At 35.9% G+C, this 25355-nt stretch overlaps 1 protein-coding gene across 1 annotated transcript in view; it reads left to right on the forward strand.

Moving 5' to 3' along the window:
• ZFPM2 (zinc finger protein, FOG family member 2) overlaps positions 1-25355 on the forward strand; it is a 311239-nt gene that overhangs the window by 109008 nt on the left and 176876 nt on the right. The gene's annotated exons all lie outside the window — the stretch shown is intronic.

Consider the following 25355-nt stretch of genomic DNA (forward strand, 5'->3'; position numbering starts at 1 on the left):
AGGTGCTCAAGAGATGCCCAGTCCTTTTATCATCTCTGTGACCCTTTGTGACATCTTTGTGACTCAAGACTCTCTTGAGTATGTCCATGTCAGTCTTGTACTGGGGAGCCCGGAGATGGACATAGTACTCCATGTGAGGCCTCACCAGTGCTGAGCAGAGGAATTTAACTTTTTTCATATAAATTTTCTCTATATAAGCTATTGTTTTAAATGGTTTGATTCAATATTGGATAATTCTTTTTAAAATGTCCAGCCTATTTATATTTAAATTTTCCTGCTTGCAGTTTCCAGCCATGTTCTTACATCTTTGCTGTATCTTTGTTTATTTGATCAATAGTGCTACCATCATATTTCTGTTCTCCTTTACGGTACGTGTACGTCCAAGTCAAACAATAACATTATTTTTGATAAGCTAAGGAGACTTAATTTCTTAACTGTTTTACCATAAGACATCTTTTCAGGCCTTTTTGTTATTGTCATGTCTTTCCACTAAACCTTCTCAAAGTTTTCAGCTTTCCTCTTGGAACTGGTGGAAGAGAAATGGGCACAGAATTCCAGTAGACCAATATCAATGCCACCTTATCCAGCTAATATAACCTTCCACTGCTCCACAGTATCTTTCCCCTGCTACTGTTTAGTAGCATTTGTTACTTATTTGTGCACTACCACTTTTGACTACCATGTTCAACTGGGAAATACTGTTCAGCTGATAATGGACCTGAAACCCCAAACATTTTTTTTTGTAACCAGTGCTTCTCAGGAAGTCCCCTGCCCAGAGAGTATGTCCTGCGGGCACTTTGTTTTTCTGTATTGTAACACATGTGTGGTGAGCCCAGATTGCCAGCTCATTATGCCATCCTGTACCAGCCTTCTTCATTATTTAGTCCCGTGCCATTTTTTTGTTACCCACAGACTTTATTGTTAAATTATTTTATTCTTTGTTCTTGGCCATTCATAAGAATGCTAACTACTGAAGGGTCAAAAAGCAGTGCTTTCCAGACTTCACTAGAAATATATCCAATCAATGTCTAACAGTTTTCATATTTGTCATTTATCCAGTTTCTACTCAGCTTTAGTTTTCACTATTGATATCTTAGCCCTGTTTAAAATGAAGTATCATATTAAGTCAAATACCTTACAGAAGTGTAAATATAATAGTGCTAACCTATGATTTTTAACAGCTGAGTGTAATTTAGTTAATAGAAAATATAAAGTTCATATTTTAAGATATTTCCCATAAGCATATGTTGATTGGCACTAATTTTATTTCTTTTATTTATTTATTAAGCTCTATATCATCTGTTCCATTGCTTTGCCATGTATCAGTATCTGACTGACAGGCCTGTTATCCTGGTCATCCCCTTTCCATTTTTAAAATATTAGCACATTAGCTTTCTTTAGAACAGTTGTAAGAATGAGTCATATAGTGGATAATAAAGAGTTTCTTTTTAAAGTAAATCTTTAAAAAAAGAGCCTATAGAATTAATAGATTAAAATATTATAGAATAATAATAATTAAACAAAAAAAAAAGAACATGTAAAGAAATATTGGATGTGGGTAGCACTTACACACATGATAATATGCGTCAGAATCGTCAAGGAAATAACTGAACAGCTGAATAAAGTAATTAATTTCATTAACCTGACCTACAATCCAGCTTGTGTTCCATGTTAGCTTGCAAATGAAATATTTGGAAAGAAAGCACAGAAACTATAACGAGTCCCTCAGTGATTTGGGGAGTGTGTAATCAGAAAGTAGTCCTTAGTTGGTGAAACTCCCATGTTGAATGAATGGTTCACTGTCTGTTCTCTAGGTGAAGGTGGTATCAGGAATGATCAGCACACATCTCTAATAAAGAGGCCGTATGTCTCTTTATATTGGGAATTTAAAAATTGAATTACATGTTAGTAAAGAAGAAATTGGATATATTTGTATTTTAATAAAACATCTGATCCTTATGAAACAACACGCCCAAGCTGATTAATTCAAACTGGCGTGGATGTGAACGCAATCACATGGAGTGAACCTGGCTCAAGAATCATAAACAAAAGGTTCTAATAAAATAACAGAGTATTGAATTTTTAGGGCACCATCTGGCAGTGATGTAAAGAGATCTGTTCTTCCTAAGGATTTATTTATTTGGCTTTACTTAATAGCTTAATTAATTATCTGAATAAAGTTATTAAGTCGGTAAAGAGATTTAGATACAAAGAAGTATATTCTTTTGTTTGTCTAGAATCTACACATAAATTAAAATCTAGGTCTAAAGTTCCAGTGAGACCGAACTAGTTATATTCTAGGTTTGACGTGTATGTGTAGCAGAAAAATACTGATAAATTCAAAGAATTCAGGGGAAGAGAATAGGAGTGGTTGAAGGCTCTACAAGATAAATTTGTGGAAGACATTAATAGGTCCAATACTGGACCAATAAGTCCAGATTTGCATAAGAAATGTCTTAGGCTCTACTGGGCAGTCAGATCTATTTAGAACTGTATCTGTCTGTGGCCAGTAATGGATAAACTGGGAAAAATTGTAAGCACATGGTGGTCAGACAGTGGTATTTCCACTGCTGTACCTAGCCATGTTCTGGAACTGTGAGCTTTCCAGCTTCCCTGTTCAGAGGTAATATCTGTACATTTGTATTTGATAATCTTAATGAACTGTTCTTCTATGCATTTCTGTTAATGCTATACCTTTGGCTTTCATGCTCTTGCCCCAGTGTTGGGTGGAAAAATAAACTTCTATGGATGTATTTTCAATCTTGTTTGATTATTTTAGTTGATGATCTGTAGTTCTGTAAGAAATAGGAATGTTGATTATCGTGCTTGCTCAGTATCCTTCTTTATTACTTCTTTTTACTTCTTTTGCAACTCTGTAGAAGGCTTACAGTACTTAGGAAGAACTCTGACAATTGAAAAATTAAAATATTCTATTGACATCAAGCACAAGGTAAATTTAAAGTCATGAAACAAAACTAAACGTTGTTAGTTTTTTAATATACCTTTGTAATAGACATTTTTATCAGAAAAAAAATAATAATTTAATTTATGCCTAGAAACTGCCAGGACAGCAAGCTTGACCCACGGTTAAGCAAATTACAGTGTGTGCCTATACAATCTACAGAGCAAGGTGAACAGGGATATTTATTGCAACTTAAAGTTTGACTCTGCTGATGCCACAACTTAAATATGTTTATGAAACAGTTTCAAAATTTTAATATCAGAAATAATAAAGTAGAAAAAAAAAATGAAAGGATGGATCTGGTTGAATATTCCCATTTTGGGAAGTGTAGTATTTTCGCCTGCAGTTTTTGGGGTTTGGCTTACTCTATTCTGCTTTAGATGTTGCACAGGGTGGGGGACCTCAGCACTTCCAACTCTTTCACTGTCTCTGAGATCTTGCCCCTAAGAAATTTTATTTTCCCTTCAGTTCAAAATTATTATTTTTTTTATAAACATGTTTGTTTCATTGCAATTTTTGTACCTTTTCAGCCATCAAATATTTTCCAAGTGCATTGTGGTGGTCGTTTTTTGTTGTTGTTGTTGGTTTTGTTTCATTTTGAATGATTTTCTATAGCTATAATTCTCTGTCCCTAATTAATATGATAGATTGTATTGTTTCTTAATTCTGATGTCTCCTTAGAAAATAAAGGACCTTTATTAGTTGTACAAAGAATGGCAGGGTGAGGAAATACCAGAGTAGCTCCTGTGAGTCCTTTGTACCTCTTGAAAAAGAAAAAAACATCATCTCGTTTTCCTTGCCAGTATTTTCTTAATACTGAGTGGCAAATGTGGGCAGACAGGAGCTTAACCTCAAAGTTAAACTGTGGACTGGAAAATCAGCGCTTCCCAAACGTGTGGGTAAAGTGGAACCAGCTTTGGCTGGGCCTCCTGTTTAGAGCTTTTATGTGCCTCTAGTGTGCTTACTATAGTTCTTCACAAATATATTAATTTCAAAGCAAAGTATTGAGGAAACCATGCCTGGAGCATAGAAGGGAGTGGATGGCCTTCGAGAATGAAGCAGGAGGAAGGATGTCCTCTCTGCACTGTCACACTCTTCAAGGCTGTGTTTTTGTGGAAAGAAAGAAGTGGGAATCTTTCCTTCCTGTTTTATTTGATTATAGTAAAGGTGCAGCAGTATTTGCTTTGTGTTATCCTCTGCAAGTGTTTGTTAATCTAAATAATGGAACTTCAGTTATCAGAAAAATCTTACGCCTGCTCAGAGCACTGAAGAAAGTATAAAGTCAGTGTGTAGATGCTAAATTTGGGGGAGAACTCTGGAAAGTTTTCTGGCTCACCTCAGCTCAAAATTTTCTAGTAGCTCATTTCCAGAATAGCTAAGGTATTTACAGAACTGCTATATATCCTATTGAATTTTTATGCAAATCTGAATTCGTTTTTGGGAAGGGGCAAATTCTTGCCCCTTAAAGTTAGACTTTGCATGAGAATGTATGTTAAACAACATTAACATCTGCCCTAATCTGATAGACAGTGAGGATAAGTAAAGTTGGGAAACAAACAAACAAACAAACAAAAAATAAAATAAATGGTATAGATAAAATAAAACCACTTATAACCTACCTTAACTGACACTGGTGTGCCAGTTATAACATGGATTTTCCATGTGTGTACATTCAACAAATTGAAGTCAGGACAGTTGTTCAGGTGAAATCTTGGAAAGGGATAGTACTTTAGTTTTCCTTATTTTTAGTGGTTTATTACTGTAATCTATCAGCACTTTAAGAATAGAACTTACTTATTCTTTCAGTCACTTGGTAACTGTTTCCTCTGTTTTCCGGGTACTAAACCTTATGATATTGAATATATTGTTTGGGTTTTCTGTAGTTACTGCTTTTCTTTTTGTCACATGGTCATTGCCATTTGTTTGTCGTTAAGCTTTTCATTATAGCTTGTTATTTTTCCTATATTTTCCTTTTCTGAGGTGGTTTTGCTTTTGAGTTTGGAAAAATGGCTGCTTGACCAATGAACTATTCTGCATGATTAAATTGCATCATATCTTTTTTCTTGCCCATGGAGGATCCTGCACTTAACCTGGCTTTTCTTCACCTCTCGGTCAAAAACTGCATCATTTCATAGTGAGAAGAGAACATTAAAACACACAATAATAATAATAATAATAAATGTTAATCAAAAAACTGCATGTGTCTTTCTGATTGTGCCAGTGTTGTGGTATTCAATTATGCAATTTTCATTGGCATATTAATCATCTTTTCAACAAACAAGCCGGCGTTAATTAAAGCAAACCATGGATAAAGACATGTTGCCGGATCATCATTCCGTTTATCACAGCGCACAGGCTGGCCGTTAAGTAAATTCTGGACTGTGAGATGAATTTCAATTTTGGCTTCATCTTTTTTTGTTGGAGTTTGAATGCAACTCATCTAACAACAACAACAAACTTCAGGCTTCACAAGAGAAAGATGAATTTATTTGTAATTAATGGCAAAAGAAGAAAGATAAAGTTGTTGTATGTTTCTAATGGGAATTAGGGTATTTGGAACCAAACTATTTTTGAGGATTTCTTCCCCATTCCACTGCTCCCCCTCTTACCCTTCTTCAAGTGTCAAAGCCCTGAGAAAAGGAATAAATGAACCCTCATCTACCTGTATAAATATGGGTTTCATTTTTGCCTTGGAGTAATTAGTAAACTGAGTGGCATTAAATATGCAATCTGTGCAAAAAGAGAAAATGAGACAATCTGTTTTAGTGATATGTGCAAGAAAGAGGTGGGAGGAAAATGCACTTGTATCTTTGAAGTGAAAATAGCCAACAATTTTTTGACAAACAACAGTTGCATGATAAAATTTTCAGTCCCCCCTGCCCTTGGAGATGGTGGCTTCAGTGCTGCAAACATGTACAGTCAAGAACATTTTTTAACATATTTATAGGTTTGTTAAAACAAGATTTGTAGGGCGTTCCAGTGTTTATAAGACCAAAAGCTTAGGCAGAGAAGGACTGTATGCTGCTATATGAATAGATATTTCTTAGCATAATAATACTGGTTATTGTGCTTTTAAAGAGTTACTATAGAGACTGCTGAGAGAGCAGATGAAGGTTCTTTTTTTTTGTTGTTTGTTTGTGCATTGTTTTATTTGAACAGAAATACATTATAATGCTTCAGCAGTGCAAAGTACATGCTTCATCCAACAGAGACCACTGACGGTGGCATGGAGTGGCTTGTTGATTACTTGTTTTTTGTTTCAGTCCTGAACTCTAAGCTGTCTTTAGCAATATTTATCAGAAATGTACTTCAGTGTATATCCCTTCAAAAGCAGCTTTACAATGATACTGAATGAGTTCTGTTTTCACAGAAAAGCATATTTAGTATGTCTACTATGAAAAATATGTAGAAGCACTAGTGAGGTATATGGTCATGTCTCCAACCAGTTAAGAGGGTCTTGGACAGTAGCAGTTAAGAGTGTTCCCAGATATCCACAATAATCTGTCATTTTACCTACCTGGATCTTCCTATGTCCTTCTGATAACCAGATTTCTAGGCTGCTTTTTATTACTGTCTACACATGAAACTTAATCAGGCTATGCATACTAAGAAATGTAGTGAATTTTGTTCTGAGAAGAAAGACTGTTATTTAGCTAAATAAGAATGGTTTTATGTAATTAGGTTTGCCTAAGGAAAAAAGGAAAAAAAATTGCAACTTGTTGGAAAAATTAGGAAATGCATTTCAGTAGGTTTATGTTACAGACTGGTACAGTAACTTTCCTGTGGTAAATTGCTCATTCGCTATGTTCCTGGGCGGGATATACTTTTAATTCTGTGCCATCTTCAGTGAGGATGCATTTTCCTCTGTGAATAGTCATAATTCAATAAAGTAAACAAGTTTCCTAGGAAATCATGATTTTATTTTTTTATATTTTAAGGTTTGTTTGTGGTATCTTTGTTATGTACTGCAGAGCAGAGGAAACAGAGCTAGATTTTACTGAGGCAACTTATTTATGAGAGGTTGTCTGTGTGCAACATTATTTAATTCTGCAGGGATGATTTAGCCTGCATAGTTCTGTAATACCCCAGTTAGATTACTGTAATTTAGGATACTTCAGGTTCATGTACCTCAACTACCTCTACCCCATACAAAGAATATACAAAGTAGACGTACATTAGAAAAGTAAAACACAGTTGTCACGTTGGTAGGAAAGCTTAAGAAAGACAACCTTGGGTAAAGATTCTACCTTCTCTTATGTTGCTGCATGTGTTGCTGATGTAATTTATGAGCTTACATAGTCTATCAAACTTGATCATCCTGCACATGCTTACTCTATTAGAACTGCTTATAACAGTTTGGGATCTTAAGAGATCTCTTGTTTGGACCAGTTTTGCTTCAGTGAAATCAGATCTGCAATACAAGAACAGAGTTAAATACATGATGGATATTTTAGAATTCTACTTTAAATATAGCTAATCATTTTTAACACCATAACTTCAGGCTGCTACAAAAAATAATAGTATATTTCAGAACAAAAGAATGTGTTGTAAAGTACTGTAATGATATTCAACATATAATTCGATTGTCTTCCACTGCGTTGTTCTTGTTTGGAAATGTATTTGAGTCAATTTAATTCTGTTTTACTGTATAAATCAATTAAATTATGTTAATGACTTTTAATAGTTCAATTTCTTATGAAATACCTAAATATGGTCCATAGCTCAAATAGGATATTGTAGAGGAATAGCAAAGTTTAGTAGGGTTAATATGGATGCTGGTTAAACTGGCTAAATCATTAAATTGTTTAATAGCAGGATAGAAGTGCATAATTTAAAACAAATTCTTCTTAAGTGTGATAGTGGAGCTTAAGTGCCTGATGGGATCTTGTGGACACTTAAGTGTGAACTCAAGCCTTGCTCTTCAGTCATTTTGACAATGATCCAGCACTAAACATGTACCTGGATGTTGAAACTGGAAGTCAGGATGGTTGAATATGATACTGACTGTATTGCATCACTCACTTGCACAGTGCAGAAAATTGGCTACAGAAAATTCTGTGTCAGAGTCATCTGATGGCTGACGTAACCAGCATAGATCTTTGCCTTAAGTGTACAAGATATATGTATCAGGGCAAATTTATGTTTGCGTTGCAGATCCCAATGGCTTTGAGAATCTCTCATCAGAAGTTTTATGCTAGGTAATATGCTTTTAAAACAGAAAGTACAGAAGCATTTTGTATTTTCCGGAGCCATTAATCTGTGAAGTTCATTTTAACATACGAGATATGTGAGCATTCTGAAAACTCATTCCCTTTGAAGAAATGGAATAAGTTGTGAGAATGAAACAGGAAAATAATTTAAAGTGATGGTGGTGGTCAAAGGTCTATTTCATGGTAAAATTTGTAAAAATGTACACTGTATTGTTGGTTTGTTGATAGAGGCCACCAGACTAAAAAAGCTACTACCTTGCATTTATACCTATGCAGTGTCGTGTTACATTTTATTATTTACCACACTGCTAATACTGCAGCTCTTCCTTTTTTTTTTTTTTAACAAGCATCTGAGTAGCAGCTAATCAGCAGTAATTAATAAGAAATTATTTCATACAGTTGTCAATTATTATCGTTTAATGTCATTAATATCCCTATCATTTATTGTAACAGTAGTATGTAGTAGGTCATACACAGTTTAGAGAATCTGGTTTGCATCTGTAGTGCAGAGGTAATGTCAAGATGGAAATATTTCTGGAAATGCCAGCAGTTACAGCTCTTAAAGGAAATTTCACAAAATGATGCTACATAATACAGTTCATTACTGAGTAAAAAGTAACTTTTCCTTTGTATTTGTTGTTTTAGTGTAGTGTGAAAGTTTTGAATCCTTCTGATACAACAAGGTAACAAATTTCTCCTAAAGGTTTTATGAGTCTGCTACAAAAATGGGACCACTGTAAATATCACTTAAACATGTCACTTTCTCGTAGTATTAATAAATAATAGGAATAATAAATAGGAGAATAAAGCACACACACACACCCTTATCTTTTCTGGCATAATTTAAGTTGGTTTATTATTTGAAAGTAGCAAGCAGTCAGTTATCAATTATCAATTGGTCACAGATCTGTAAATATATCAGTTCTCTGCAGAGAATTATATTACTTCAGTTCACTGAAAATAGTTTTTGGGTAAAAATATACTTTGTTCTTTTTTCCCCCATTCCCCTCACCTCTTGTAGATTTGTGAAAATAGTGAAATTAATATTAATAAAATGGTGCAAAATATTAGTGGATCACATCATAGTTTACAGTTCCTTTGCATTTCACTGTTTTATGCCTCTGAGAAGAGCAGCAGCTGCAAATCAGATGTGTTAATCTCACTGAGCTTGGATATTTTTACCTTTTGGATCATTCCTTCAAAAAAAATGCAGACAGAATAAGACGGTTGCTTATAGTTTTTCATCATTGTTTCGTCGTATGGGACAGCATAAGATATTACACATGCAACTTTGCAGTGTATATTTTGAAAGGTAAGTAAGAACAAGTGACATGAGAACTGGCATTATTTTTAACATATAAACTGAAATTCATCTATCTCATTGGGAAGGAGGGGTTTTGGTTGAAAGTGCTGAAGACAGATGAAATTAATCTTGAGATTTGGTGAGGAAATAAATTTAATTTGCCTTTCCCTTCCCCAGACAGTCTCTTCACAGGATAAAAGGTGCCTCCTGCGGGAGCGTTTCCGTGCGTAATTCTATCCACCTGTCCTGTTTGTAACCTTTACAAACCCTCTTGAGATCTTCAAGTGACACTATGGCATAGCTTTCATTTTCATAGCAATGAATGATGTTTGCTAATGAAAGGGGAAAGTCACAGAAATAGTCTTTAAAAAAAAAAAAAAAAATTCCAGTTGTGTCTCAGTGTAGGACTAGGAGGGCAGGTTCCCTTTGGCTTTGAATGTTGTGTGGAGTTGGAGGTGTTCTTACAGATGTGCAAAACAGGCAGAAGGAGCATAAAGAGCATAAGGGCTTCGGTGTGATGTGAAACTCTGGTGGAGAAAGTGTTCTTGGGTGAGGCTCAGTGTCTTCTCCCTTCCTTTTTTCATACATTTACAAAGATTTTCTGAAGCACCGTCGATTTAGAGTCTGGCAGTTAAAGCCCGAAGGACAATTTCATACTTCCTACAGTCCTGCCCTACATTCTTTTTGGATTAGTTCAGTAAAATTGCACTCTGCTTTCTGGGTTGTTTGTGTCTTATTCTTTGCGTGTCAGGATCGAATACTCAAGCCTGTTTTAAAACGATCTCAACTGGCAAATAAGAGATGCATGTACACCCTTTCTTCAGAGCTTTGTGGGTAAATTAGTGCTCTCTTGATCTGGTACTAGTCTGTGCTACTGTAATGATGAGAGGTTTTTCTTAATTCTAGAGTTTGAGGAAATAAAAAAAAAAATATACTGTGTATTTCCACTATTGGAACACTTCATACACAGTGAATAATCAACACTGTACATACATTGTCACTGGAACTAGAGAGCATATAGGTCTTAATGTAAGAATATATAATGTAAGATGTCTTTAACAAGTGAAGCATAATTTGCTGGGCTTTTTTTGTAGTGCTGTTTTGGTATCTACAGACTGAAGATTTTCACCACATAAATAAACATTTTATATATTTTTCTAGTGTTCACAAAGAGAATTAAGAGGTAGATTTTATAAAGCAGTCAGTAATTATGAGTTGATTTGTTACTTCACTTCTTTTGAAGAAGGATTTATACACATCCAGCTATGAGTATGTGATATCTTGCATCTGTCTGCTTTCTTCTTATTAAATAAATGTGTTTGATTACTGCTGGGCTTCCTAGAGAACCCTGACTTTGGCTTGTTTAAGGTCTAGTACTTGTCTTTGCACCCAGAAGAATTACTGCATTTGTAGGATAGCACACAACAGCAGAACTACAAAAAGGGCACATCAGGAGCAATTCCACTAAGCAAGGCATACCTATGCAAATTACAACTTGATGAGAACAGTGGGGTTAAAGCGTGTAGAAAATGAGAGACAGCAATGACCACCTAACCCAAGGAGAGCCAGGAGAGTATCCTTAATGTGCTGCTGGAGATTGCCCAGGGCGACATGGGCTTCAAGGGGAGAGTGCCACCTGCTGAAACACCTCCTCCTCTGGCCTCCCATCGGGCTCTCCCTGTGGGTGCCCGAGCAAACACGTGTGAGGCTCAGTCCCCCAGAGCAGCAGGACAGTGCAGCAGAAGGGTGCAGCTCAGTGTGCTGCAGCAACACAGCACAGCGTCACCATGTCTGCCTTTGGTGCTGCCAAGCTAAGGTAAGGGTGTTGGGGGGGAGAAGCAAAAGCTGGTGCTGGTGCTCCCAGAGAGAGGCTCGGCTTCCTGAAGGAAGAAGGCCTCCAATTTGTAGAGGCTGAATCTCAGCTGATAAGAGGAGAGAGGCTTGTTTGCTGCTGGAGCACCAGTTTAACCATTAGCGGTGCAGACCTCTGAGCTCGTCTGTCACTTCCAGCAGGGAAATGTCTCACTGCATACAGAAGCAAAATCCCATCTGATAGCACAAGAGGCCCTTTTAGGTGCTGCTAGAGCACCAGTCCAACCAGTAACACACAGTTCACTGAATCCCTAATTCCAGTTGGGAAGTTATCTGCTGTCTCTAGCAATGAAATCCTGACTGATAAGCGAAGAGGCTCATCTGCTGGTAGCAGAGCCTCCAGTTTATCAGTGTCCGACCAGCTCATAAATCAGACTAGTGTCTGTTTTTATTTTGTTTTATCAAAATTTATTTCTATCATTGTAACAGTTAATACTTTAATAAGAGAACTTAGCTGGGAACATTAGGAAGTTAGTTAGAGACATTTTGCAGGCGCTTTTTCCCTTGTCAGTGACAAGGTAAGGTAATCCTATACACAGGCTGCTATTGTGAGATGAGAAACTGGCCTCCTTCACTGCCAGAGACCAGATGCACCTCTCTCTATCCTAATCTGTAAACGACTTAAAGGAGCCTTATCTCGGGGCTCTTCTGCTTCATTTCATGCTTGATTTACTTTAATTTGTCTGATAGGGCACAAGGATTTGGAGACGGCCCATCTTTCTGCAGAAAATGTTCGGATTTTTTTTTCCTTGGCATTGTTGTGTTGGGGGTTTTGACTTTTTTTATGTGGAAGAAATCTTGCTCCAGTGCAGCAAGCTGCTTGAGTGTGTTTAGATTTAAGCTACCCCAGCAGAAAAGAGTTTGTGAAGTGGTATGATTGTGTGATGGGCCACATTTACATTGAAATCACATTATACGATATATCTGGACTCCTGAAGGGAGCAGTGCAGTGGAGCGCTTGTGCCCACAAGATACTTTGAAAGGGCTATATATAGTGGCAACAATTGATACGAGATTTTACAGGAGACTTTATAAATATGTAAATGGCTGTTATCTGATTGGGTTCTTTGGCTACACATCTGTACCTCAAAGGAAGTGGAGCTGTGAGAACTACCAGGAAAACAGTAGTTTGCATTCAAAGTGAGTCTGAGAAATAGAAATGTCTCACAGGTTGACAGCAGGTCAGGGTGGAGGTGCTTTGCATACTTTGGAGGTAAGCCTCTTTGATGTGAAAGTGATCTCTTACTTCCACCAGAAATGTAGCATTACCACTAACAATTTTCATTTGTTTTATAACATGGCTTAGATCAGGAGCCATTGACCTTTAGCATTCCTTGTTATTTCTTTAAATTGCTTATGTGATATGGCACTGGGGGGAATTGCCTTTACGTTTTTTGCATTTTAAAAAATGTACTTTCAGTGACCCATGGGAGAGAAAATAAAGTCTTTGGTACATTGATCCCTTGATTAGTTATTTCCTAAATGAAAATGGAAATACTATTAAAGCAGTAATAATGCTATGTCTTAATAGTTGAGGAGTCAATAAATGGCTCCCATGTGCTTCATTAAAGTTCTTAATGAAGCCATTTTTGATAGCTGAACTTTACATTATCTCTGCCGTAGTCAGATACTTTTTAGGGGAAGGAGGAAGTAATTTGATGTAAAATGGTTTTCTTGTTCACTCTAGTGACTATATTACTAAAATCCTGTGTATCATAATATCTGTTTTATAGGGTTATGCAAAACCCATCAATCCTAAGTATGGTTATTTGTAGCTGTATACAGAGATTATACTTTTGTCTGGCAACTTGTGTAATATTTTGTATATTTATGTTATGGCATAACCAAGCATTTATAAAATGAAACATCTTTTCATCACCATGTTTCTGTATTGCTACTAGCAGAATGTTCTAAGTATTTCTGTGTGGCTTCATTTCTGTGTCTTTCTTGGGCAGCCTCTTCTTCCCTTTACTGCAGCAGTTCCTGGTCATTTAATTTCTCCCTCCTCCTCCTCCTCGTGTTGGATTACCAGCCCTGACTGAACCCTGTATGTTTTGACAGGAAGGATTTAGAGTCTCTGAGATGAACACACCATTCAGTGATGAGCTAAAAAAGGGTGTGAAAAGATTGTGGGCTCTTGTTTTGCCTTTCATGAACTCTTCCACAACCAGTATAGTTGATGCCATCTATGGTTCTTTACACAATATATATGAAGAAGGAAATCTAAATAAGTTCTTGCACTTCTTCCTAACTGGGTCTTCACCATGGTGAAAGTTGTTTCCCTGGATTGTGACAGCAATACTGTATTTATATATTATTCTTTTACCTTACCTAAGTATGATAGTACTTACTTATTATACAAGGAGAGAAATCATAAACACATTAGGGATATACATTTTATGTTATTCAAAGCTAATAAAAACATCCTCTTCAATTTTGGAAAGGGATGGCATAAAAAGAGATGGTTTGGGAGTAGTAAAAGCATAATACCAAAATGAAGATACTGAGTTATTTTCTTTGTGACGCTGGCCAGTTCCCCAATGTCTGAAATTTGGCCTTGATTTTCAGATGCCCTAATCTGGGTATCTTGGACCTGGGTTTTCTACAGGTAATGGGCTGTCTTGCTGAATTAGAAGCATGCTGAATGTCAAGCCTAGCCCAAGCTTCCCAAATCTGAGAGACTCTCAAGTAGGTTTTGTGTATGATTTTTATTAACTTTGAGAGAAGGGTAATATTGATATCGTAAATAGGAAGATGTGATGCTTTATTCACTTTTATGTTTCCAGCACTGTAAAATCATCTTGTAGAAAACACAGTTAATATATATATATTAAGAATATATATTATATATGTATTAGAACTGTAAATACAGAATTTAATACAGCATGTATACCTCCTAGTTGACTTTTAGATCAGTATCTAAGTGTCCTAATAAAAGTAGTGTACTGAAATGCATGTATGTAAATTTCTATTTTAACAGTTGAATTTTAGTGGATACATGATTTTTTATAGCATTTACTTTGTCTGAACATATTTACAGTACTATAAAAGATTATTATTTTCATTTTAATTTATAAAAACGTGTTTCTATCCATGTAATAATTACTTAAAAATAATCGGATAGAAATAATAAAGAGAAATAAGTAAACATTGGAAAAGCAGCTCAGAAAAACTCGAATATCTAGAAGATGAAATTAACCTAAAAAAAAAAAAAATTTCCCAGAGAACTGTTTTTCCCCCCTTTTATCTTTTTCATAAAATAGACCATGTTGGAAATTCATAATAACCTAATATATATAAAAATGGTCATTAAAGTGTTTTTTAATTTTTGTATTAATAATGCTGTATGGTGCTTCCAATATAAACTCAAGCTCTGAACAAATTGAGTCTGGAAGACAAGACCAAAGGAGCTGGATATTCGTTGTCCTCCCTGAGGCATATACCCCACATAGTGCTGTTGCATAAAACCATCCAGACATGAGGAAGAGTTACTGACACCATTTTAGAGGGGGGAAGTGAATGGCTCCCAAAGGTAAATATCTTATTAAAACTCGGTATGTTGTAGGTTATGTAAAAGAAAAGGGGATACTGCTTCTGTAGTGTGTTTTTTGTTTGTTTGTTTGTTTTGTTTTTTAGGATATCCTTCAAAAACACTTTTAAACACTGTTTTTACAATGCTGATATTGAATATACTCTTTTTTTTTTTTTCTGAATAATGTTTCAGGCTCATGCATTCTTAGTTGAAGTCAATGGGATGACATCTGATCCGTTGGCTTAGTTCAGTAGGTTTTATTAAAAGATAAGTATTTATAGTAATATTTTCAAAAATCATCAAGAAAGAGGAGAGATTTGGCGAACACGGAAAATCTTTAAAAATACATAAATGGTGAATTAAAATTCTCATCAGATGAAAGTAGCTTCCAATATAAAATATTTTTCACGGCTTTTTCTTTGAATCCCAGCTTCTGTCTTTACTGATATTTATGGTTTCACTAAAACGTTCAGGTAGAGAAATACCTGCCCTCATAAATCATTTGCAGATAATACTGGTTCAGACGCTCTCTGTCCAAATTGATAATGGATATCTGATTCAAAAGAAATGTCTTGTTTCTCAAAGTTCTATGGAGGATGCTGGAAGATGGGAAAGCCGAAATAAAACCATCAACCAGACAACAAAAACACACCTTTTTTAATTTCAGAATTGTTATTACCTGTTTTGCTAGTTGCAGAAGTTGGCAATGGAGGGAACCACATAATGCTTCTCTGATTTGTGTTTTTTTCAATTCAGTCTGCTTTCAGAAAGTTGTACTCAGAGTCCATATCGAGCGACTTGCCAAACTGAGAAATTTAAATGCATTATAATAATTAAAAATAAAAAATAAAAAAGACTTCTGGTTTGGAGCAGCATGGAGTTCACCCACTTCATTGTTCTGCTGCTGTTAGAGATGGAAAATGCACTTGGTTTCTCTTTTCCCATTTTTTTAATGTGCAGATTTTTTTTTAGGGCAACTTATTACATTGCTTATGATTGGGTTGGGGGAGTGTTTGTTTTTCTCTGGTGTATTTACCCTTGGTAGCATCTCTTGCTTTTGTACTTGTACATATATTCTGTGAGTTGATGGATGTGAGACTGGTAATGATATAAATTCAATTACTTAATTATCATGGAAGATACTGAGTTTTGACTAGCTTTTACCTTAGCAAATTGGCATACATGTTTTGGAATACGTTTTGGCTGAGTTTGAGCTTTGTAGGTTTGTTTTTGTTTGTTTGTTTGTTTATTAATTATCTGCCAATAAATTAGTTTCTAGTGTGGCATCCATCACTGTAGGAGAAGCAGTGGTCAAAAAGATTAGTGGCATCTTTTGGAGAATGGGAGAAGGAAGGCTGCTGGGAAGGGGGAGTGGAAGCATTGCTTCAACTGTGCATCAAGTGCAGGTTGGCCCCTGCAGACAACAGCTACATGGTACACCATGTAACACCAAGATTACATAAACTCCATCACATGAGGTAACTGGAATGAGAGGATCTCTCAAGTACTGGTAAACCCTAAAATCAGAGAATGCTGTTGGGATTTCTGTCATTTTTTTCAAGAAGATAATCACCTTTTCCCTGCCATTTCTAGTCCTAGCTATGCAGTTCCATGTAGCAGTACATTTAATAGAAACAAAATCTCTACCAGGCTGCACAAGATTTTTAGTACAGCTGAGGACAGGTCTAGCATCTGGTCTGTTGCCTTTAAAATCCTTCCTGGTATTTGTGACTTCACTGTGCATTCTGTGTGTTAAAATTAGAGTTTAACTTCAGTTATGATTTAGATACACCGCTTGCATATTCTCCTTATTTTGTCGTCTGGAGGCCCACACCTTCATAGTTTTACACATTTCTCAAGCATAACAAATTGAAAGTACATGTGTTGATTTGCTGTAAATGAGTCGTGCACTAAAATCATGCAGATTCCTTTGTATTCTCATAACCACAAAACTAGTATGAGCGGAGATGAAAAAGTAGGTGGAGCTGGCCTTGAAAGAGGTGTTCTAAATCTAAACAAGCTGTATGAAATACTATTGTCACAAAGGAAAATTAGAAAATACAACAAAAACAACTTCATGCTTCAGAAGTATTTCTACTGCAGGTAAATTTTGCTATATAGACTAAAGCATTCTTAATTGCCACAGTCTCCTATTGAAGATACTCTGGGAAAATTTCAGAAATTCCTTTGTGTCTTAGGTGCGTGTGTCTCAAATTGTCCTTATCACACACAGATTTTTAATTTTTTTTCTTTGGTTTGTATTTAGGGGTTGACTCACAGATATTGGACATTTAATTTTGTGGAAAGGAGTATTCCTGAGCATGATCTTAAGATGATGTAAATCATAACACCCTTAATATACCTTGGTTTTGATCTGTCTGTAACTCTCATTTTTACCAGCTGATGATTTAATTCTATACTCACAAAAATAGTGGTTAAGAATAGACTTGTTGAACTACAAAGCAGTGGTGTCTGGATGAACAGGACATGACACCATTCAAAGAGAACAATCATATTCTACAGTCTTGAATATTAAAAGGCAATAACAAGATAAATAGTTCTGTGTGTTTCCAGGCATCATTTTATTCCATTTTATGTCTGAGTAATTCCTTTCACCTCACTGGACTTTTGATTTGTATGAGTGAAAATGAGAAGGCAAGTTGTGTCACTGGTGAAAGTACAGCATTCTGAGTTAGAGAAAAGCTCAATTTACTCCCATCTTTTTGCTATTTTATAATTTAAGCATATTCTCTTACTTCATAAAGTCATCCACATTTATCAGATTGTGTGCACAGCATAGGAAAAGTTACATTTTTCAAGGATTAAATTTATAATTGTTTTAACGATGGCTGAGGGCTCTTACCATTTGGCTAGATCAATACATACCAATTGGAAGTAGATTTATGAATTAATGTCTCATTTCCTGTATGAAAGGAGGAAAGGTAATTAGTTTCATGACAGTCTTGCCAACCTATTTCCATTTCAGGTGGTGTCTTCCAGATTTTTAGGTCTCATTCTTTGCCTCAATGTTTGTTTGTTTTTCATAGGAGAAATAGTTTCACCAAGTAATTTTAGAAACTTTCTAAAATTATAGGGTGCTATCTTGTTCAACTATCTTTGCAATTATGATACGGAAATATTGCATCAGCAACTTTCTAAACATAGTATGCAGTGGTGACACGAGTTAATTGAACAGTTAGGAGATAATGCAGTATCATTGACACGATTTACTATGTAATTACCATTGTTTCCAGTGGAGTTATCATGTCACTACCACCTAATATCATATGTTATTTTGTGATAACTGTGAAATTAACTTATCATCCTGTTTTGAGAGACCGTGTTGGTCTTAGACCAACCACTCTCCACCAAAGTTAAATATAACAGCTCAGTAATAGACTGACCTGCCCACTAGCTTTGGAGTGTGGCAATTAAATCATAGGTCTTATATTAAAGCTCTGAAAGAATATGTTGCTAAATTCATTTCTTTCAGAGTCCTGAGCAGCTTAACTTCTAAATAAGCTCTCTTACTGCAAGCATCTATCTATCTGAATGAGTCTCACAGTGTTTCTACAACAAGAGGAGAAATATTATGTAATTCATCAAGCATTTGAGATGGCTTACAAATAGAATATATATATATATATATATATGAGCTGTGCGATGAGGAACAAGAATATTTGTATAGTAATAGCATGCATTTCCGTACAGGTTCTTCTTGAGTTCAGCTTATTATCTTATTTCTTAAGCTTCACAATATAGTTATGATCTAAGCTTTTGCATCCATTAATCGGGCCATAAGTAACTGGAATTTCATCTAAGTGAAAACAACAGAAATACCAGCAAAAAGTTGGAGAACCTTAATTGTTAATTACTTTTAATTTAAGTAAAAAGGAATAAGGAATAAGAAAACAGAAATGTGTACTGTTTTATTTTACATCGGTGGTTTTTTATGTATATAGTTGGTTGCGAATATCTATCTCCAGATGAAAACTTTGAAAAACAATTCAAAATCTATAGCTTTCTGTCTCACTGTCTACTTGTGCAACTGAAACTTAAAATGACAATTAGTTCAAGTTCTGTTACCTCCCGCAGTAATTTGATAAGTACTACATAAGCATATGTCTTGTGTTCCTGCATCTAAAAATTATCTTGAAGCAGTTAGTTCTATGATAATTAGGCTCATCTCTTGGGCTTTCCTTTATTTTTTTTTTTTTAGAAATAAATATGGTATGTTTTCAATGTAAACAAACAACTTTTAATTTCATTTCCTTTTTAGTGTTCTTGTTCACATAAGTGTCTTTTTCATCACTGATTCAGTAAATGCGTTACTGTTACCAGTCAAGAAAAAAACATTTTAGCTGTTAAACATATCACACGTAGGAGTACCAAAATAACCTGAGGGATCCTGTAAATATGTCTGCCATTGCTGGAAACAAATTTTTCTTTTATTTTTATGAAATAATTTAAGCTCATGACTGAATCTGATTTACCACCGGACAAATAAACTATGTGAGTGCTAATTAGAGGGTCTCCAGATATTGCACCCTGTTATCTGCCAGTAACTGAGGCTCATGTTCAGTCTAATTTTACTAGAACAGACAGTGACTAGTTAGCATCAGACTTTGATTACACATATTTTCTATGTTATTAAACATAAATTAAAAGGGTATGTTTCATGTTAGCTATTTACATTGTGAGCTTGGTATACATACGTGGAAGTGGTGTGGAGTTTTGTGTGTGTCTATAAATGTTCCTGTACGTGAAGTCCTCACCACTGACTGCTTTCTAGTACGCCTTTGGTAGCACACAATTACATACTCGAGTACAGGTTTGCTGAATGAGCTTTGTACAGTAAACCAACCATGCTGTCATGTTGGAGATTAATGTCAAAACAAAAACAAAAAAACAGAGTGCAAAGAATACGTAGGCAAGCGTACTGGGTGTCAGGAAGAGTCAGTAGTGTTTGGTAGCTAGTAAGAAAAAATATTTTAGTTTTGTGCTAACATGCTAACCTTTACTTTCTGGGTATATTAGGTAAGAGAAAGCTTTAGCAGACTGTAGTGCCTTTCTTTCTGAGTGCAGGATTTTCTCTCCACATCAGTTTTAGATGGTATCTCTGATCAAAGGGATGTACGCTGTTCATACGCTTCCTCTGTACTTCAGAACTGGGGGTGACCTGGAGGGTGCACAAGTGCCCTTGTGTGGTTGCCTGGAAACTTTGGCCCACACAAGTGTCAACTTTCTTTCATGGTTATAAAGGAAGACGGAGCCTCACAGAGAGCTTTAGTCTTAGAGAAAAAAGGTCCTTGTGTGTTTTAAAACAAGTATCTCACCAGGAGATAATGGTAGAGCAGTGGGTTATAAATGATGTATTTTGTTCACTTCGCCTTGATAATGGCACAAGGGAAAAAAAGTTCATCGCTCTCTTATCAAAATACTGTGACATTTCTCCTTCAACTGTAAAATTTCCTATCACATTCCTCTGCTGCAACAGCAACTAAATTTACTCGATTGTAGAGACTACATAATCTCTCATCAAAAGGTGTCTTTTTTATTCTTTCTTTTCTGCCTACTTATACTTCAGGAGAAGCACCAAGGTTGCTAAAATCACTGTTTTTCCAGTGAAATAAATTTTCTTTTAAGGTGTTTATACCTGGTAACTGTTAATATACTGTGCCATGCAGACTCGTACTCTCTTGGCCAAAGACAGTTTGCCATTTTCTGTTGTCATGCTTTTTTTACGCTGGCCACATTCATTGCGGATGATGTATTTTTGATTAAGAAAATCATAAACGAAGGCATCTACTAATGGTTAAAGGCCAAAAGCATTCAAAAACAGTTGAGCTTCTCTGGAGTAACTTATTTTCAGTAAGTACAGAGTCGTGTTTGATACAACGGGTGACTTTTTTGTTCCTGTGATTAAATATCTTTTTGTAACATTTCCAGCTTATGAAAATGCAGATCTGAATGTTCTCAGGGAAACATGTTCATTTAAATTTTTGTTTGCCATCTGCCCAAAGTGTGGTTCTCAAAACGCGTCTCCACAGTTTGTACACTTGCAGTTCTCCGATGGGAATGTCTGTGCGAATGCAGTCATGCTGTTTGGGGACTGTTTCCGGTGTGCCTGTTCAAAGCCAGCTGAAGTAACTGGAAAGTGACACCGCTGGGTTTGGGATAAGTTATGCCTTTGTTTGTTACAGACTACCAATGTGCTTACATGTAGTAGGCTATATTTTGTCTGCATAAGTTGGTGGGAAACAAAGGTACAACCACTATAAAACCATGGAAAAATATTGCCACATGGGACTGTAATGGTGAACATCATAAAATAAAGCATTTAAATCCAAAGTATATGTTCATTTGTATTTTCAGAGTTACTACTATAATTATGCTAAAGGTACTGAAAATTCAGTAAAGAAATTTGCCGCTTTGTACACTAGAGTCCCACAGTGAAAGTTCAACCATGCAACTTTTACTCACATCCCTAGTTTCCAACATTGATGTGTGAAAGATTGAAGTACGAAGTAACTAAAATGTTAACAACAACAACAACAACAAAAAAAGAGTATTGCTAAAATGCAGAGTTAAATCTCAAGATAGGAATACATTGGAGGGAAAATACCAGCTTAGTGAGCATGTGGAGGGTAGCTTACAGTCCAGACTGCAGGCACAAAAATATTTTGTTTCTTCCAACAGAGCAAATATTGAAGAACCGTTATAATGCTAATATAGTGATTGACTCCTTACAGTGGATCCTGCTCAGAATTATAATGTTCTCAGAATTAATCTCCAAAGACATCTAGAGGATATGTGACATTCCCTGCAGGACCTGGAGCTGTGTACTTCAATAATAGTCTTACATAATAAGTTAAAAAAAATCCACAACATTAATTATGTGAAACTACCCCAATACCAAATGACAGTGTGGATAAAATCCATATATATGTGTGAATGTGTTCTGTGCCTGGCATGTAAATGTTCCATTTCAACCAACTGTGAGTTATTTATATTTTAGAGAAGAGTATTCTACTGACTGGATCATCCTTTGGGAGAAATTAAAAGCGGAGTAATACAGGGATACCAGTGTTTTATGATATATATGACAGCTGGGGTTGAAACTGAGGATAAGTGAAGTTCATTTGATGTTACATACTTCTCTTTTGTAGTCACACAGCTATTGGAAATACATTGTCCTTCATCATAGTCTTTTGACGTACAATCTTATGGATGGACTGTTTGTGAAGTGCATAACATTGTTTTCATGTTTTTCAAGACAAGGCAAGAACCATCTGTCGCATCTGAAAACCTGAAAAGGATATTTTTATGCAAACCACTTCTTTTTATTAGCAGTACAACTTAGGAAAAGGTCTTGCTTTAAAATTACTTTTACATTTTTATTAGTTGAAACTGTAAGATTACATTGTAATTGACTTTTGAGTAGGAATGTGGTTGGAAATGGTTGGCATACCCAAGACATCTTCTATTGCTTTGCACAAACAGTTTTTATTTTTCTGGACTAGCGGCAGTGGTGCAGTGCATTTGAATATTAATCAATAAATGTATGCTTTAAGTATTAATCTACAAATGTATGCTGAGGTCAGCTGGGAATTTTGTACTCACAGCATTGTGCTATTTTGAAGTAAAATTAGCAATGAGGAAAAGATATCCATTTCCTTGGCAGTGTGAGCTGTAGGAAGCACATTTTTCCAATCTTTTGAAGACTACAGTTTCCTCATTTTTCACAGAATCATAGAATGGCTTGGTCTGGAAAGGTCACCTGAAGGTGACCTTGTTCCATGCCCCCCCCCGCCATGTGCAGGAATGCCAACTGGATCAGGTTGCCCAGGGCCTCATCCAACCTGGCCTTGAACACCTCCAGGGAGGTGCATCCACATCTTCTCTGGACAACTTGTGCCAGTGCCTCATCACCCTCTGAGTGAAGAATTTCCTCCTAATATCTAATCTAAATTTCCCCTCTTCTAGTTTAAAAACCATTCTCCATTAATTTAAATCCACTCTCCCCATCTGGGGGGATTCAACACAAAGTGGTAGGTTAAGGGTAGAATTTGCTTTCCTACCTGAATCTGCCTGTCTAACTATTTTTGTTTGTCATTGCAGCAGTTGAAATTGTTGATGGTCCCAAGAATATAAAAAATGTGAGATGGTAGAAATGCATTCAAAATGAAACCTTTGCTTCTGGAACCTCACTTCCTACATAACCTCTTTATAAAACACAGTTCCTGGTTTTCATAGCAAGGTGCCGAATAGCTTTTTTTTTTTTTTTCTTCCCCTATCTTTTATTTTAGGCACTTATTTTTTCAATAGTTTGTAAAAAGTGCATAATGACTACAGACTATGCTGGGGACACTTTTATGATGAAGAGATGAAAGGAAGGAAGATAACAAATCTTGCCAGGCAAGAATATATATTTTTTTTTTCTGACAAGGCAATGAAATTTGTGAGTGAATATTAAAAAATAAAGATTATTTAGATTTGGATCTAGAATATTCAGATTTTAATAAAATTTCAATCAAGTGTTATACTTTGAAAGGGTTATATTTTGAAAATATTAATGTTGAAAGGAAGAAGTGTATTTTTTAAGGATTTTGGGTTGAGTAAGGCAAAGTCAAGATACTTGTTCCTACTTGAGCTGCATACAATTTTATTAGAATTTTTAGATCTATTTGCTGTCAAGAGGCCACGATTGCTGAATTGCATTTTACTTACATATTTCTGTGTCATATGCTAAAGCAACAGAGGATATTAAAAAAAAAAAAAAAAAAAGAAAAGTAACAGAAACTAAAGGGAGCTTAAAAAATAATTTCTGAAGGACTTACATGCAGTACACAGTATGTTGATCAAGTACTGAGTGTACTAAATGAAATTCATGATTACTTACCTTATCTTTAATTATTATCAAGAACAAGATTCTTCAGTTCCTGATCCTTGACAAACAACTTGTGGCCCACCAGAAATGTGCACAATTACCTTTGCCTCAGAAAAAGTTCACTTTAAAAAGTAACTAATAAATAAAACCTGCCTTCATTCCCATGCACGGGACTAATGGTTTGTTCTTTAGAGTAAGACTGTATGTAGTTATGGAGACATCTTCTATGGTATAAAATAGTTCTGGGCACAAGGGAAGGGAGGGAATTTGTTAAACTAGAACCAGTGTGGGAGGGAGCCTCAGAAGTAGTATGCAAAGAAAGTAATAGAGAAGAAGAGCCAGGCCATTTAGATTTGCAGCTAAGCGAAGCAGGAATCTGGAGCATGGGGACCTTGTAAGGTTGGGAGACCAGAATGCAGGGGACCTTCAGTGCTGCAGAAGAGGTACTAAGGGAGCAAGTAATGGTGGTTCAGTTTTATGGTCTGTGGTGCTATTGGGTCTGTGGTGCTATACATGTAATGCTTAACTTTAGGATTCTCTGATACCGTCTTCGTGAAAACCAAGAGAAAGGTCTAAGAAGAAAACCAGAAGACCCTTATAAAAAATGAACGATGCTCTGTATAGTTGGAATGAGTTTTTCGTTGTATTGTGTAAATAAAAGTTTTGTACTTGTAAAAATAAGGTGGTTTGATACTAAGAGGTGTGTTTGGTTGAAAAAAAAACATACAACATCAAATAAGGTAAAAAGAGAAGAGTTCATTAAAGGAAATGGATACACACACAGCTGTTACTCCTATGTTGCCTGTGTACACACACCCTTGAACATGTAGACGCACTCCCAAGAAAAAGAAAGGGAAAAATTACTGGGGCCACCAGGAAGATGTGCCTTTTTTTTTTCCCTCCTAAACCTCCTTACATTTATTTGTAATACACAGTTATGTAGCTAGTGCATGTGTAAATAACCCATATATTCCTTTTCTTCACCCTCCCCCCCACCCCCTTCTGGCTCACCTTCTCCCAATTATTTTCCCAGCAGATAATCTGATTTACAACATAATTATGTTCACTAATTAATAATGTGCAGCTCAGGAGAAAGAAAATCATTTAGTATGGAAAAATTATGATGTAGAATTAAGGGTTCAGATATGTGAACATGCTATGGTGGAATAGCAAGTTCCATACATTGTCTAACTGTTGGTAACTGTCCATTAGTGCAATTTAGATCATAAATTCAGAGTGATTTGACTCAGTCTTTTGAGCAGCATTCATTTAACCAGCCTCTGTTTTCCCTTCTACAAGCTACAAGCCTTGAATGCAGCACACTTCTGCATTTAGGGCCTTTAGCAACAAGACTTAGAGCCTCAACAATGTCATAATGCACAAGAGGTCGGCAGGATGGGGGAGTTAAAATACTTGGTAGCAACATTTCTCCGTTGGGAAGCAACGGCCAACACAGCAGCTTAAACCCTAGAGGCCTCGGGCAGAACCCTAGAAAGTGGTCTGTTATTAGCAACTGCTCTTGGTGGGTGAGTTGTGTCAATGACCTCCTGAATGGTCTTGTCTTGGTGTAGTCACTATGACTGTAA

This window comes from Cygnus atratus, chromosome 2, assembly GCF_013377495.2.
Source record: "Cygnus atratus isolate AKBS03 ecotype Queensland, Australia chromosome 2, CAtr_DNAZoo_HiC_assembly, whole genome shotgun sequence".
Lineage (NCBI taxonomy): Eukaryota > Metazoa > Chordata > Aves > Anseriformes > Anatidae > Cygnus > Cygnus atratus.